This window comes from Eptatretus burgeri, chromosome 4, assembly GCF_056783735.1.
Source record: "Eptatretus burgeri isolate ZD-2024b chromosome 4, Ebu_testis_v1, whole genome shotgun sequence".
Lineage (NCBI taxonomy): Eukaryota > Metazoa > Chordata > Myxini > Myxiniformes > Myxinidae > Eptatretus > Eptatretus burgeri.
Window position 1 is genome coordinate 138,531,327 of NC_140964.1, and position 17,047 is coordinate 138,548,373.

General features: G+C 46.3%; 1 long non-coding RNA gene across 1 annotated transcript; it reads left to right on the forward strand.

The window, feature by feature from the left end:
• The first annotated feature begins 13,036 nt into the window (after window positions 1-13,036).
• LOC147029223 (uncharacterized) lies at window positions 13,037-14,199 on the forward strand. The gene is made up of 3 exons (XR_015056867.1): window positions 13,037-13,282; window positions 13,849-13,897; window positions 13,985-14,199. It is a non-coding gene; the product is annotated as an uncharacterized LOC147029223 (long non-coding RNA).
• Window positions 14,200-17,047: the final 2,848 nt, after the last annotated feature.

The following is a 17,047-nucleotide window of genomic DNA, read 5'->3' on the forward strand; positions in this document are numbered from 1 at the left end:
TCAAAAGCCTGGTGTTGGCTTCACGGTTAAGGTGGCTGGCTGAAGATCTTAGGGTTTTGAGTTTAAGCCCCTGTCAGCCATTGAATTAACACCAGGTGGGGTTAACAACCCATCATCCTTCTGAGGATGGCAAAATGAGTAACAATGCACTGGTAACAGAAGGCACTAAATTAGCAGCACAGTCATGCCCCCAGAAAATTAGGCAACCAGCAAAAACAAGGCTGCACACGAGAGCTCGCTCGCTTGGTCGGACAGCCAGTTCTGGGTCGAGTCTGGGTCGTTCCATTTCATAATGATGGAGCTCACTGTGCTCTTGGGAAGTTTCAACACTCCAGAAATTGTTTTATACCCTTCCCCAGATCTATACCTCCTCACAATTCCATGTCGAAGCTCTACGGACAGTTCATTGGACTTCATTTTGGAGTTTCCGCTCTGACATGAACTGTCAACTGTGGGACCTGATTTGGAAAAGTGTGTTTCTTTCAAAATCATGTCCAATCAATGGAGTTGGTCACAGGTGGACTCAAATCAAGTTTTTGAGACATCTCAAGGATGACCAAAGCAAAATGGATGAACCTGAGCTCAATTTGGAGTGCCAGATCAAAGGGGTTGAATACTTTTTGACTCAACACATTTCAAGCTTTTCATTTTTTTCATGAAATTGTAAAGATTTCCAAAAACATGTTTTCACTTTGCCATTTCTTGGAATTTTATGATCTGTGACAAAAAAAATTATATTTAATCCATTTTACATTGAGGCTGCAACTCAACAAAATGTGAAGGGGTGTGAACTCTTTCTGAAGGCAATGTCTGGTCTCGAGCTGTTTTCACTAAATCTCCCTGAGATTGATGTCATCACTTCCTCTGTACATGCAGAGTGTTATCAACACCTGGCAAGCTCTGTCACTGCATCGTGAGACCAAAAATGTGTTTTGTAAAAAATGAAACCCTTGATTGTTCTATTTGATGTATTCATGAATTGTTTATATTTTGTTTACAAAAATAGTTTCTTTTTTGCTCACATCTGCTTTGTAAAATGTTTTTTGTGAATATAATTTTGCAATGAAAGGACATAAAAGCAAAGTGTCAAGTCTGTCTCTGTCTCTCCGTCAGCAAAGCCATCGGTGGTATTGGCATGTCGAAAATAATCAGTGAGTGTGTCAGTGAGTGTGTCTCCTCCATAACTCCAAAACCATGAAACCAAGTGGCACAAAACTTTGCATGCACACCAAGGGAACCCCAAGGGAGTGTGTGAATGAAAACTGGGTGTTGGGGTAAATTTAACCCCTCCTTTTAAAGATAATTTAGGGGGTGCTCAGGCCTTGCATTTTCAAACTCGGACGGGGCTTATAAATCGGTCTCGTCATGTGGTGTGAGGGGGCTGATTTTTGCCCACGGGGCTGATTTTAAAATTGCTTCAAAATCTTGTGAATTAGTTTTTGTAAATTGTTTTAACATGTGGTCCAAATTGACCAATGTCCGTACAAACTGAACTGCCAAAGAATCTGAATAAACTGAGCCTAATTCTAACTATGTAATTTTAAAATGTACCTAAAACAGCCCTTCTTGGGGCCAAACAAAATCTGGCTTCGCATTTGAGGATCCAATAACTTTCAAAATATGGAGTTATATCTGAAAAGTAGAATAAATCAGCGATTCTTTCAACAAAGTGTATTTATTTATTTTAGAAAAGGCCGTCATCCCTCCTTTTGCCGGGTCGTCTTAATTCATATCTCTCGAGAATACAGTGTCACTCCACCGGGACCTGCAATACTTGTGGAAAACCAAAGATTTGAAGAATGTTTTTAAAATTCCCTCTGTATGAACAACCCAGATTGCATCCATTTTGAAGTATTAAAGAAGTGTGGATGGACGTTCTGGATTTGGCGAACATTAACAGCCATTTGAACCAGAAGCATTCCCGACTGCATGGCAGTTCTGAGATTTTAATGAGTGAGAAATACTTGGAGTATTATGGATTGGCTTTGGATAGAGGATCTGATCTCATGGACTTTGGATCGGATCTGATCTCGTGGACTGAAGAAGTGTCAAAATCTGAAAATTTTAAGAAAGCAGCAAATCTTGGAAACTCAGTATAATTATTTATTTATTGATTGAAGAAAGGATATCACCCCTCTTTCTGCTCTGTAGTCTGAATTCACATCTGCATTGGACAGGGTGTCACTCAAGTGCAGTGGTTCCCAACCTTTTTCTGATAGAGTACCACTTGGAGGTCTCATACCGTTGCCGCGTACCACCTGGTTCCAGAAAAACTCGATTCGATAAGATATCAATTTATTCACAAGGAGAACACACAAATTAACTAACTGTCAACAAAGAACAAAATTTAATGCGAGGGCTACATATGTTTCTTCTCCACCAGCTGGTCGATGCAGGGCATAACTTTCCTCACAGCACATCGGAAATCATGCCCGGGCGCAGCAAGACGGTTCCGGCTCTTTGACTTTATGGTCATCATGGCTGAGAACCCCTGCTCGCACTCCCACGTAGAGGGGAAATCAGGAGCTGGGGAACAGCGTGACGGGCTAGTGTTGGGTACGAGGAGGCCATGGTCACCCAGAAGTTGATAGGAGAGCATTCCTTGTGCTTCGTCTTTGCTGTCTCGTCAGCCTGGATATCTATGAGCTCCTCTTTTTCCCTGGTCCCGACAGGCAGATCGCCTGGTTCAACGGAAAACGGATTGGTGATGTAGGCACAACATGTAATGTCTGGGAAGTAATGCAACAACTCAATCTTGAGCAGTGAGAGGTGACGGACGATTTCTTGGGAAAATTCATCATTGGGCTCGCTCTCAAGGGTAGTCAGGAGTTTGAACATTCCATTGCGTTTGCTCTCCACATTCTTGATCCAGAGGTCCAACTTCCGGACAAAACGATCCCAGCTTCGAGATGAAGTCTGAGACAGTGCAGTTGGGCCCTTGGAACGACAGGTTTAAGTGGTTGAAGACCCCAAAAATGTCCAACATGTAGGCCTGTCGGACATTTAAAAAAAAAAACATTTTTCAAGCTTGAGCCCGAAAGTGCTCGCGAACCACCTGGAAGGCCCTCACGTATCACAGGTTGGGAACCACTGCTCTAGTGGGACCTGCAATACTTGGAGGAAACCCAGAGATTAGAAGGATCTGTTTTTTTTGTATACCTTGTCGAGGCTCATATGAGACAGGAGGGGAGGGAGTGGGAAGGACAAAATAGTGGGGAACAAAGATATTTGGAGATCTGTGGAAGGGAGAGGGATGGGACAGGGAACATGGGGAATAGAAGATGGACATTGCACAGACTTTTAGGAAGGAAAGTAGGGAATTTGAAGGAGGTGGGTTTGGGTGGATTATCGGGGGTAGAAAAGATCGAGGATTTGGATGGGGGATGATAAGAGGTGGTGGTGAACAGCTGTTTTGAAGGCATGGAGGGAAGAACGGGAATGAATGGAGTGAGGGACTGTATTCCAAAGGCGGGGAAAAAGAGGAATGAAAGAGTGAAGGTGAGCAGTGATTCGTGATTTTGGTAGTTTTACCAGAAGTGGGTTGTTGGCGGACCTTGAGCGCCCTGCGGAAATGTGGTGGGGACAAATCACAGAGAGAGCAGGGGGGAGCGAGGCTAGAGAGGAGACTGTAGAAGACAGAAAGACCACCGACCACCTGCGGTGAATCACCTGCGGTGATTGAGTGAGAGGCCCAAAGACTCAGCCTCATTGCGGGGGATGCCAATGATCCGAAATGCCTTGGTTTCTACAGTGTGAAGCCGAGAAAGGTGGGAGGCAGGAGCATCAGCCTAGAGGGGAGAGCAGTACTCCATCAGGCTGCGGACAAAAGCTTTGCAAGTGGTCAGGAGCTCAGGTGGGCCGAAGAAGGACCTTGCACGATGGAGGATTCCCAGTCGTCGACTGCTTTGGAGGCGAGGTTTGAAATGTGGCTATCCCAGGAAAGGTCATGGCAGATAGTGAGACCCAGAAGCTTGAAAGAAAGGACGTCTTCCAGAGGATTGTTGAGAAAGTGGATGGGGGGGGGGGTTCTAAACGGTCCTTTCAGAGAGACAAAGTGAGAGTGTGAGATTTGTCCGGATTGAAAGACATGTTCCACGTGTTGGACCAGTTTGTGATTTTATCCAGATCACCAGTGAGCGAAGAAGCTGCTGCTTGCCGGTCTGAGGGATGACCGATGGTACGGCGAGGGTGGAGTCATCAGCAAAGAGAGAAAGACGATTTTCCAGAGAATCGGAGAGATCATTGATGAAAACCAGAAAAAGAACAGGGCCCAGAACGCTACCTTGAGGAACTCCAGCCTGGACAGGAAGAGGGCCACACCTTGACTACGACAGGAGAGGAAGTCTGCGAGCCATGAGGGGAGATGGCCTTGGATACCATCGGAAGAGAGTTTGGTGAGCAGGGCAGGGTGCCAGACTGTGTCAAAAGCACGTGATATATCCAGGGATATGGCTCAGATTTCCTGTCTGGCATTGAGGGCTTCCATCCATTGTTGGGAGAGCAGAAGCAGCATATCCAGGGTAGAGTGACCTGGTCTGAAACCAAATTGATGATCAGAAATCAAGCCATTGGAGAAGAGGAAGGATTTGATGTCTGAAGCGATGATGGATTCCATAACCTTGCTGATGATTGGGAGAAGGCTGATTGGTCTGCAGTTGCAGGGATCTGTTTTTGCATCTTTTTTGTGCAGGGCAGTGATGTTTGCTGATTTCCACGCAGATGGCAGATGGCCATGAGCAAATGAGAGGGTGAACAGAACAGAGAGAGGGTGAGCAAGAGCAGAAGAGCAGGCTTTAAGGACACGTGGGCTGATGCCGTCTGGACCGGTTGCAGAATCTGAGTCGAAGTTTGACAGCAATCTCTCCACCTTGTCAGGAGAAAAGGACACAGAGTCCACGGACAGTTGGGTGCGACTGGGTGGGTAGTGAAAGTTATGGGTTTTGGACACAAGATTTAGCTGCAAACACCGAGTTTAGGCATTCAGCTTTTTCACGTGCGGTATAAGCAGTGCGGCCTTTTGAGGTAAGGGAGGGGAAAGAGGGGTAACATACACCAGAAACAGATTTGATTCGACGCCACCAGGATTTTGAGGGAGAGAGGTTTGAGAGTTCAGACTTGAGATGAGAAAAATGTTGTTTTCTGGCTCTCCTGAGGGTAGATACACACTTGTTCCAAGCTTTTTGGAAGGAACTGAGATTGCCCTCAGTTGGGTTTGCTTTCCATGAGGCAAAGGCAAGTTGTTTCAGGACAACTGCCTCACCACAAGCTTCATTGAACCAAGGGCGGGAGGAAAGGCAGGATAACAAGACGAGACGGGATAAATCTGTGCATGAGGGAGAGCAAGTTTCTTTAAAAGAATTCCCAGGAAGAGTTGATGTTGGAGAAAGTGGAGATAGGAGACCACTCTATAAGTTTGAGGGCTGCTTGGAGACCCTGCCAGTCAGCTTGAGTGAAATGCCAGACTCGACGGCGGTCAGGTGGTTCTCTGATAATAGCCAGAGTGATGTCCACTTTGACAAGGACGTGGTCAGAAGAACCGATTGGAGCGGAGAAAGAGCAGCAGATGTTCTCAAGGAAATTTGTCAAAATCAGATCCAGAAGAGATGGAGTACCAATGGTTGAGATCCGGGTCGGGAAGTTGACCGATTGAGTGAGTCCCAATGAGTCGCAGAAAGCTTTTGCTGAGGTGCCATGACAGGTGAGAGAGGTACTCACACCGAGCCAACTGGCATGATGACAATTGAAGTCGCCACATATGAGGAAGAAAGAGTTTGGATGAGAAGATAGAAGTTGGTCCATGTTTTCAGATAGTGAGGTGTAGATGGAGTCATCACTGTTTGGTGGACTGTGCAGTACACATATAAGCATGAGGTGGGAATAGAGGGGAAGCCGTTGCCAGAGGTATTCCTGGTGGTGTGGGGGAGTGAGGGCAGTGCATGGAGAGTGAGGAATAGAGTCTTTGATGAAGAGAACAACTCCTCCACCAGGGTAAAGCTCAGGTCTGTCAAACCGGACGAGGGAGTAACCAGGGAGAGATACTTGGGAGTCAGACACGTCTTGGGGGAGGAAAGTTTCTGTTCGGTAGATTACGTCTGGTTTGTCAGTGGCAACCTGTATGGAAAGATCTGAAAGGTTTGAGCGAAGGTCCTGGATATTTGAGGTCCATACTTTTAGTGAAGAGGTAGGGGAGGAGGCTTTGGGTGCAGGGGGTGGGGGGGGGGAGGAGGGAAGGACAAGGGATGAGGGGAGAGGAAAGGAGTGTTGTTGAAAGAGTGTGGGGGATTGCAGAATAGCTATGGGAGTGGGCCGAATGAGGAGGTGAAAAGGCTCTGTGGAGCGGGGGGAGAGGGAGGACACGAGAGGGGGAAGAAGGCAGCTGAGGATTTGAGGAGGTGGAGTGAAGCGATGGAGGTGAGAGGGCAGTGGAAGGAGGCAGCTTTGTGGATGGGAGGGGGGCAACTTTGGGAAGGATGAGTGAGGGGGATGAATGGTGGGAGAAAGGTGAGGGGGGAGTTTTTGAGAGAGGTGAGAGGGAGGCTTGGAGGGAGAAGAGTGGGATGGTTGCTTTGAGAATGAGGGGTGAGAGGAGTGAGTTGGCACTGAAGTTGGAAAAAAAGAATGGTTGATGGAAAGCAAACATTCATAGCAAACTGGGGTTTTTTTTTTTAAGTTTTGGGTCAGTTATGCGATTAAACACATTTCTTGAGGGATGCAATAAAGGAAAATTCAGAGAATGGAGAGAAGAAACGCTGTAACAGTTGGATTTTTTAGGCAAGGTATGAAGGAAAGGTCGAATTGAGAGCAGTCTGTTTAAATTGCAGAAGAGTAGTGCATTCTGATACAGTAAAGAGTACCACACGTGTGAAAGAGGAAGATGAAGCAATATAAGAGATGCTTTTTGTTATTATTATTAATGTTTGAGAGAGTTCAACAGATTAGGTCATGGAAGTGTTGTCGAAGAAAAAAAAAAAAAAAAAAAAAATCGAGGAAGAATAAGAAGAGGAGTCGGAGAAAGGTGGCGGTTTTTTTTTTTCTTTCAAGATAAGAAATAGAGTGATTAGTTGGGATGGGGGACGTTAAGAAAGTGGGTAAGATAGAAATTGAAGATAATGGGAAGAAAAAACAAATAAACACGATCGTACACTGAGGGGAACAAAGGGTCGGCCTCAGGCCTCAAGGATAGGCCTCAAGCATCCAGTAAGAACAAGTTTGACGAAATCTCACAAAATAGCACGATTTTTGAAACAAAACCGAACAAGGAACACACAGTAACATGCAGGTGAGAAAATAAACAGTTAAAACGGGACAGATAACGACCGGAAACTTAACTTTGAGATCGTCAGCAGAGAGCCCCCAAGGAGACCTGCCAATGCTCCAAACCCAGAACCAGTTTTTCAAATAGAACCTGTTTCTTAAATTCCCTCTTGAAAAGGGGAAAAGGAGGGGGTGGGGGTTGGATGTTAGATCTGCCGAACATTTGAACCAGAAGTATTCCCGACTCTGCAAGGCGATTCTGACATTTTTACAAGAGAGCAGGAAATCCATAAAGTTTTATGGAATAGCTGAAGGTTCCTTTCTTCACCGCTTTTACGTCTGGCCATGTGGTGTATATATGGAGCCACGTGGGTCTGAATATGCCATAAATTTTAAAAAGAAAAATCTCTCCTCCATCATCAATGAAGCAACGGGTGGTATTTCAATGTGCAGAGTGGTATTTTGAGAAACATACGGCATGGCCCTATGGTGTCCATACGTATCTTTTCCCAACACGGCAATGCCGATTGAATGATGTGGTGAGGTTAAGGGAATGATGAAGTATTACGGAAGCAACTCGATCATGTGTGGTGACTCCGAATTGTTTCAATTCACAGGCAATATAAATAATAAAAGGTTGTGTGTGGTGTGTGTGTGTGTGTGTGTGTGTGTGTGTGTGTGTGTGTGTGTGTGTGTGTGTGTGTGTGTGTGTGTGTGTGTGTGTGTGTGTGTGTGTGTGTGTGTGTGTGTGTGTGTGTGTGTGTGTGTGTGTATATATATATATATATATATATATAAATATAAATATATATTGTTGTGGTTACCAAATTCGCAAACCACCATTCAGGTCCCTTAGGTGAGGTATCTCGGTAAGTGCATGTGTAGTTAGGCCCAAACCCGTTGTCTAGTGGGAATACATGTCATTTATGCGAGCTGCGACTCTTCAGGATAGCCGATTTTCTTTTACTATCTTTATTTTGGACCAACCGCCATGATCACAACCACAACATCAACCACCAACCACAACGCCGCTTCACCACAACCGCCACGACCTTCACGTCACACCTCGCAACCGTAGCATCGCCACCGTTCTTGCCCCGCTGTGGGTACCGGTGTTGGACTCGTGCAGGGCGCACGTCGAACAGCGTGTACAAAATCACGGATTTTGTGCTTCAAAAACGGATCAAAAACGACACACGCCCACTTTTTGCCGTCCAATCAGTGAGCGAGGGGCGATTTGGCCCCGCCTCCAGAACGATCGATATATGCAAATTTGTGGATCAAAAAGCCTTCACGCCCACTTTTTCTCGGGCCAATGGGGAGCGAGGTGAAAGGTCAAAGGGAGGGGGTCAAAGGCGAAGCTACGGGGGGATAAAAGGACAGTGTTCGTCAGTCAGAGTGTGTGGAAGTCTGGAGCCCGAAGCCTGCAGTAGCTGGAGAAGCTGAAGAGAGTCGAACGAGGAGAGCCCAAAGAAGAGTCCAGGGTGGAGAGTCCAGAGGCGGAGAGGCGGCAGCGGCGAAGGCAGACGAGGGGGTGCTCGCGACGGTGCCGGGAGCTGCACGCCCGAGGAAGGCCGGCAGCGCGACCTGGCCGAGGTGGAGACGCACACCAGGGATAATAAAGATCCTCTATACCCCGAGCATCAGCAACCCCCTCCTGTTTCCCCCCGCGCTGAGATAGTGCGACCAAGGGGGCCCCTTTCCCACCCCCTGCCAGGCACTATCCGCGAGGCCCGCGGAGTGAGGCGCCATCGCCGCTCCGCGTCTCATCACCAGACGGGTAGGAGCGACCCGGTCTCGGCCTCAGGCCCGCCTCATTCTTGAGGGTATTCTTTCCTTGGTTTTGGGTATGTGTTGTCGGCGCCGTCTGTGAAGTAGAATTGTATAAGTGTTGCCGTGTGCTCGGTAGTCGGTATTAGCTCTGCACTGTGTTCTCACTTTTATATTTGCTTTTTGTGTAAATGGAATTGTGTTTTCTTTTTTTTGTGTGCATTTGGTGGAATTGTATTTGTGTGCTTCCCGTGTGCCGCGAATAAATGTGCTTTATTGTTGAACTGTTCTCCCGCTTCGCTTCGTCTTTTCCCCCATTGAACCCTCATCTTGCTTCACGTAAAGGGTTGGTAGTGGGCTGAGTACGCCCGATAATTAATCGAACCGTCGAGGTCAACGATAACACCGCTCGGTTATTCTGATAGTACGGAACGGGTCGCTTAAGTGGCCCGTGTCCGAAGTCGACCTGCGGCGAGGTGCGATCGCCCGGTCTACCCTCCGCGTGGGTACTTAGGTAGGTCGAATTTGGCGAGCAACCCTATCCCACGCGGGGGCTGATTGGCTCGATCGCGGTGAGACCAAAAGGTCCACCCGTGACTGGTTCCCGGCGTTAGTCCGAGAGGGTCACGACTGGATTGTCCGTCCGGTGGGCGACGTGCCGCGATTCGAATTACGTGGCCGTCAGCACGCCAGCGGGCGCGGAATCCGCAACAATATATTGGAGATTATACACACAGATGAAAGTGATGAAACACATGGGTGTGCGCACGCACACACACACACACACACACACACACACACACACACACACACACACACACACACACACACACACACACACACACACACACACACACACACACATACCATGAATTACCACTTTCCACAGGAACATTTCGATAAATTTCCAGGTTCATCTCGTCCAATCATCTGAGAAACGAGATTTGTGCTTTGATGGGAAACGTACACGATAATGAAAGGAGGGGGGAGGGAGGCAGGGTGGGCGGGGGGGGAGAGAAAAACATGGCATGGAGGGAAGACAGCGTGGCAGGGAGAAGGGGACACAGAGCATGGCGGGGAGGGGGGAACACAGCGTGGCGGGGAGGAGGGGGACACAGCGTGGCGGGGAGTGGGGACACAGCGTGGCGGGCAGGGGGACACAGCGTGGCGGGGAGGGGGGACACAGCGTGGCGGGGAGGGGGGACACAGCGTGGCAGGGAGGGGGCGACACAGCGTGGCGAAGGGAAGGGGGACAGCGTGGCTGGAAGAGGTAGACAGTGTGGCGGGGAGCGTGGTGGGTGCAGAGCGACACGCGGGGGGTGGGGGTATGTGGGGGGAGGGGAGATGTGGGGGGAGGGGGGATGTCGGAGGAGTGGGGATGTGGTGGGGAGGGTGGGCTGGGTTCACGACATTCCCAGTGAGTTGTAGAATTTCAGAATAATTTCCTTGATGAGTCCAACATCCCTGACACGGAATGTCCCCCGAATATGAATGAGGAATGTTACATTTTAGACCCACACGATCTTTTTTTTTGTATACCTTGTTAAGGCTCGAATGAGAGCTCACAAAAGAACTCACATCAAGGGGGGCATGAGACAGGAGGGGAGGGAGTGGGAAGGACAAAACAGTGGGGAACAGACACATAAGGAGATCTGTGGAAGGGAGAGGGATGGGACGGGGAACATGGGGAATAGAAGATGGACATTACAGGGACTTTCAGGAAGGAAAGCAGGGAATTTGAAGGAGGTGGGCTTGGGTGGATTATCGGGGGATGAAAAGATCGAGGATTTGGATGGGGGATGATAAGAGGTGGTGGTGAACAGCTGTTTTGAAGGCCTGGAGGGAAGAATGGGATTGAATAGAGTGAGGGAGTTTATTCCAAAGGCACGAAAAAAGAGGAATGAAAGAGGGAAGGTGAGCAGTGATTCGTGATTTTGGTAGTTTTACCAGAAGTGGGTTGTTGGCGGACCTTGATAGCCCTGTGGAAATGTGGTGGGGACAAATCGCAGAGAGAGCGGGGGGGGGCGAGGTTGGAGAGGAGACGGTAGAAGACAGAAAGACCACCGACCAACCTGCGGTGATTGAGTGAGAGGCCCAAAGACTCAGCCTCATTGCAGATGCCAATGATCCAAAATGCCTTGGTTTCTACAGCGTGAAACCGAGAAAGGTGGGAGGCAGGAGCACCAGCCCAGAGGCGAGAGCAGAACTCTATCAGGCTGCGGATGAAAGCTTTGTAAGTGGTCAGGAGCTCAGGTGGGCCGAGGAAGGACCTTGCATGACGGAGGATTCCCAGTCGGCGACTGGCTTTGGAGGTGAGGTTTGAAATGTGGCTTTCCAAGGAAAGGTCATGGTTGAGACCCACAAGCTTGAAAGAAAGGACTTCTTCCAGAGGATTGTTGAGAAAGTGGATGGGGGGGTTTCTAAACGGTCCTTTCGAAGAGACATAGTGAGAGTGTGAGATTTGTCCGGATTGAAAGACATGTTCCACGTGTTGGACCAGTTTGTGATTTTATCCAGATCGCAGTGAGTGAAGAAGCTGCTGCTTGACGATCTGAGGGATGACAGATGGTACGGCAGAGGGTGGAGTCCTTTGGGAGTTTTTCGATGATGAATCAGGTTTTTATCTCTATTCAGGTGATGAAGGTTAAATATCCCACGGAACAGGTAAAGTAGGTAATCGTACCTCGTTTCACCTCCTCATTTCGAGATAAAATTGGATTTACAAGTCAATAATAAAAGGTTTCTGGTAGTTTTGTAGTTAAAAGGAAGAATGAGGTTTAATCCTCGTTGTACGAAGTTTCGTGATGATGATTAATAAACAACGTGGTGAATAAAACAAAACGAGTGAAAAACACCTCATGAAATCAACAACCAAACACCTCAACAAACATTGAATAAAAACTCCTTTAACTTCCCTTCGTTTCCGTCATGAAGGAACAGAGAATTATTTTATATTTAAATTACCGTTTTCCTCTCTCTCTCCTCCTCTTCACATCATTTCCTCCCCGACCACGAGGACCCGGGTTGGAGAGAACAAGGGTCACAGGAACATGAACCCGGAAGTTCTTCCGCCTACTTCCGGTTAACTCACATCATTCTTCTTCTTCCTTCTCATAATCATTTTTATTTTCCTTTCAATCACTGATCTCCATTATAGTTGTTCACAACTCATATTATTATTCTTCTTATTATTTTGATTTAAAATTCGATCTTCTTCTTCTTCCTCTTGGTTTCATGACGCGATCAGAACCTCGAGGCCCCATGAACCCAAACTCATCGATTCCAGCCAAATATGTAAAATAAAACAAGTCACGGAGTTTATTCTGTTCGCCTCCATTTCCTTTATTAATTTTAAGACCGATTTACAGAGTCGATGGAGATTCTGGATCAACTGATAAAGTGTATCCGGTTCACCCGACCAGGGGATCCCGAACTCTGGAACACAGAGTGAAACACGTGATCTGGTTCTCCCCACTGAGGACATTGAGTGAACATGTGTTCCAGATCTTCGGCGACAGTAGATGATAAATGTTGTTTCTGGGACGCACATTCAAATGAATGGGGGAAAGGGAGAAACTTTCTGCCCCAACTACCAAGGTCTCAAAATGGGAGACACACTTCCTTCCCACCTCTCCCCTTCCCCTTCCCTTCTCCTCCCCTCTCCCCTTTTCCCTCCCCCCCCCCTCTCCACTTTCCCCTCCCCCCTTCCCTCTCCCCTTTCCTCCCATCCAAGCAAATGTAAAATTGAGACTCATTTAATTTTCTTTTAACATCCATTTCCATCGAGTATATTCACTTTATCTCTTCAAGCTCGAAAGAAAAGGAAGTTCACTCTCCCTCCTTCGGTTCTGTAAAATTGGGAAGTCCCTTGAAGATCACAGTCGTACTGTGGAAATGACAAAGTATTCTGTGTCCACGTCTCTCATGGTTATATCTTAAATCATCAGAACATGAACACAACAAAGTTTAGCTAAAAGCAAACAAAACAACTTTTAATCAAAATATATTTAAAAGTAAGTTTTAAATGAAAGAAAAGATGAAATCTCTATTTCAGCCCTCACACCCGAACCAAGCCCCGAAAGCCCGAAGTCATTTCCTTTATGAGACTTACCCGAAAAAACCCATTGTTGTGTCATTTCCCATGATGTCATAAACTTGGCCTATTTATTGCCAAATGCCAACTTTATTTTATTCAGACAATGGAGTATTTGGAAGAGTACTCCAACCTTGCAGATCAATCGTTTTCACAAGATGAGAGGTGAGATCCTGAAACCAATTCATTATTTGTTGTTTCATACAGAATTAAATCACAATACAACCAATAATTATTGAATGTTTTTTTTCTAACAGGTTTTCCACAATAAGAACATCGTTGATAAATGATCTGGAAAATGAGTCCTTTGAATATCACGAGGAATGGCAAAAAATGAATGACTTCCTTAAAGACTGAGGAGTTCATTCAATCGTTCAGGAGGTAATTGAATGACATTATTGTTGGATGGAAGAAAGTCCTCTCACGTCCTCTGACCTTGAATGAGTCGAGTCAAAGGAGAGAAATTGTCTGTCTCTGTCTCTGTCTCTGTCTCTGTCTCTGTCTCTGTCTCTGTCTCTGTCTCTGTCTCTGTCTCTGTCTCTGTCTCTCTCTCTCTCTCTCTCTCTCTCTCTCTCTCTCTCTCTCTCTCTCTCTCTCTCTCTCTCTCTCTCTCTCTCTCTCTCTCTCTCTCTCTCTCTCTCTCTCTCTCTCTCTCTCTCTCTCTCTCTCTCTCTCACTCTCTCTCTCTCTCTCTCTCTCTCTCTCTCTCATTATTGTTTTTTATTTTTCAGTTTAAACACCTGTCTGGATGAACAAAACACGGCACTCGATCTTCTGGAGGTGAATGTGTTATTTATTATTTGATTAATATCATGATATAATCATCTTTACACACCCTAATTGTTCTTCCCTCTTTGTTTTGAACAGAATATGTTGACCGAGTTTCAAAATCACAAACCATCAGACTGCTGAGAAAGAAGATTTTGTTCAGTGTTTTTAATCTTGTATAATTATATGTGCTTTCCTTATAAATATCTGATTTTGAATTACAAAAAAGAAGAGGAGATGTAAAGGGGTGGGGAGGGGAGAGGGATGAGGGGTTGGGGGATAGGTGTGCTCCCCCAACGACCCACCACCCCCCTCATCCCACTCCTCTCCCCGTGTGAGTGTGGGGAAGGGTGGGGTGCGATGAGGGGATTGGTGGGTCAAAGGTGGGGGCACACAGAGGGGTGGGGCTTGTGTGGGTGGGGCTTGTGTGGGTGGGGCTTGTGTGGGTCGGTGAGTGGGTCGGTGAGTGGGGCTTGTGTCAGTGGGGTTTGTGTGGGTGGGGTTTGTGTGGGTGGGGTTTGTGTGAGTGGGGTGTGTGTGAGTAGGGTTTGTGTGGGTGGGGTTTGTGTGAGTGGGGTTTGTGTGCATGGGGTTTGTGTGGGTGGGATTTGTGTGAATGGGGTTTGCATGGATGGGGCTTGTGTGCGTGGTGCTTGTGTGGGTGGGGCTTGTGTGGGTGGGGCTTGTATGCGTGGTGCTTGTGTGGGTGGGCTTGTGTGGGCGGGATTTGTGTGGGCGGGATTTGTGTGGGTGGGGCTTGTATGTGTGGTGCTTGTGTGGGTGGTGTTTGTGTGAATGGGGTTTGCATGGGTGGGGTTTGCATGGGTGGGGCTTGTGTGGGTGGGGCTTGTGTGTGTGGTGCTTGTGTGCCGGAGTCATAAAGGGGGTGGAGTCAAAAAAGAAATTTCATTTTGTCTTTTGTAATTCCTGTGAATAAAATGAACTGACAATCTCTTCCCCCTTTAAATCACATAATTTGTAAGTTCAAGGGTTTTTTTCAATTTATCTTTGTCTTTTGTAATTCCTGTGAATAAAATGAACCTAAAATCGCTTCCCCCTTTAAATCACATAATTTGTTAGTCCAAGGAACTGGACCGACGACATCAACAATTTTGAAAAGTTCATTTGTCCATCGCTTGGTATAACCTTTTTCAAAATGAGATTTCCACTTGTATATTCTTACAATTTCACCAACCTTGAACTTCGGCTTTCTGACATTAATCTCCTTTTCATATTTTAATTTTGTGAACGTTTCTGATGGTTTAATTTTTGTTGAGGTGTGAATCATATCATTGTACTTATCTACAATGTCCTGAATTAAAGATAACCATTGTTGAGAACCAAGTGGAGTGAATTTTTGATGTCGTCTCTCTTTGAAAGTGCGATTAAAACGCTCAATAACAACCACTTTTACTTCATTCACCCCTTTTTATTGTTTCCTTTCTCCTCCTCCTCCTTCATTTTTTCCATATTTTGAAAAAAATGTGCAATTTTGGTGCTTGACAAGTTTCAGATACGATTTCTATAATATTTTCACACAACGTATTATAAATACAGGTAGATACACGAGGTGGGTCACAAAACTAAACAAAACAAGAGCACGGTACACGGTCTAATGCCCATACTACAAGTTGGTTTATTGTGTCGCGGGGGTGACTGGCCCAGGTTAACCCTCCGACCCAACTTGCGGTGATGGGAGGGGGGGTTAACATCGCCACCCCCCCCCCCCGGGAGAGCCGAGCGGTTCCTTATTAACAGGAGGCAGACACGTTAATCCTCGGAGATTTTAACACGTGCTCAAAGGGCATGGGGCACAATAGCTAAGGGGCGGAGGAACACAGAAAATGAAATGGATGAACAGGGGATTTATACTCGAACCCCACGACAAATACATCGATGCAGCCTCTTAAAAGGAATACATTTAATGAAAATAATCAAATATTTACAAAGGACAATAATTCAAAAGGTATTGATAATAATGATAAAGGAAATAAATCCTAAAGTCGAGGTGCCTCTCACATTGACTCAAATACAGACAATGAGGAAACAAAATTAAAAAAAACCAATGTCACCCCCAGGGTGACCAGTATCTTGCCAAAATGTGAACATGAGTGACTTATTTATTTGATAAAAGTTACTCAAAAAATAAGGGTTTCGTCGACCTTGATGCTTGACCTTTTTGTGACCTTGACCTTTATATTTTCGTATGGTTAATGGTATCTCTCCAGGACCGTTGTACATGAAATATCAGGAGATTTTGATGAGAACTGAGGAAATAAAATTTTCATGAAAAATCCGTTTTTTCGTCATGACGTCATCAAATGACGTCAGAGCGTCAAACCTTTGACAGATCTGGAAAGCACTTATCAAGCGCTTTCATATCAGGTATTACTCGATATGGTATCTAAGATTTCAAAATTTGACCTTGGGGCCAAAAACTTTCGACCTCCAGCGCTAATCATGAAGGTCAAGGCCGATCGCCACCAAAAATTAATCAGCTGAGCGCCAGACTATGAACGATATTGCCATGAAGTTTGAAGACGATCCGATCAAAATTACTCAAAAAATAAGGGTTTCGTCGACTCCCCTGATTTGCGACAAAGTCACCTTGACCTTTGACCTTGAAAATTTTATGCGCTGAAAGGGACCTCTATAGGACTGATATGCAAAGTTCCAAAAATTTCCAATGATAATTGTGCTCTGCAGAGTGATCGACACGTGATTACAGACAAAAAAAAAAAAAAAAACAGACAAGCTGACTAAGATATCTTGCAAAAACTTCGTTTTGGCAAGATAATAAATCTCTTCCTTTCAACTATTCTTGTACTGAACTTGGCCCAGAGCTGGTCATTGTGTTACTTGGAATGGAGGCGCTTCTATTTGCACGTGCAGACGTGCGCAAATGGCGCTGTCACTTCTCTCGCAGCAGGACAAAATTAAACCAGGCACTCCACGAGCGGCACTCAACACCAAGGCTCAAACGTGTAACTGCTTCATGCATTGATCGTCCTCACCAACCTGCAATGACATACATGGGGCTCAGGGTCCGTTTCTCATGATGAAACCAAGACCCAAAGGCCAGCATCTGGCTTTGTGCGTGTGCTCACCCTGAACTCCCGCTTCCTCGCTCTTTCGCCTCTCAAAAAGTGCCAGCTGACGAAG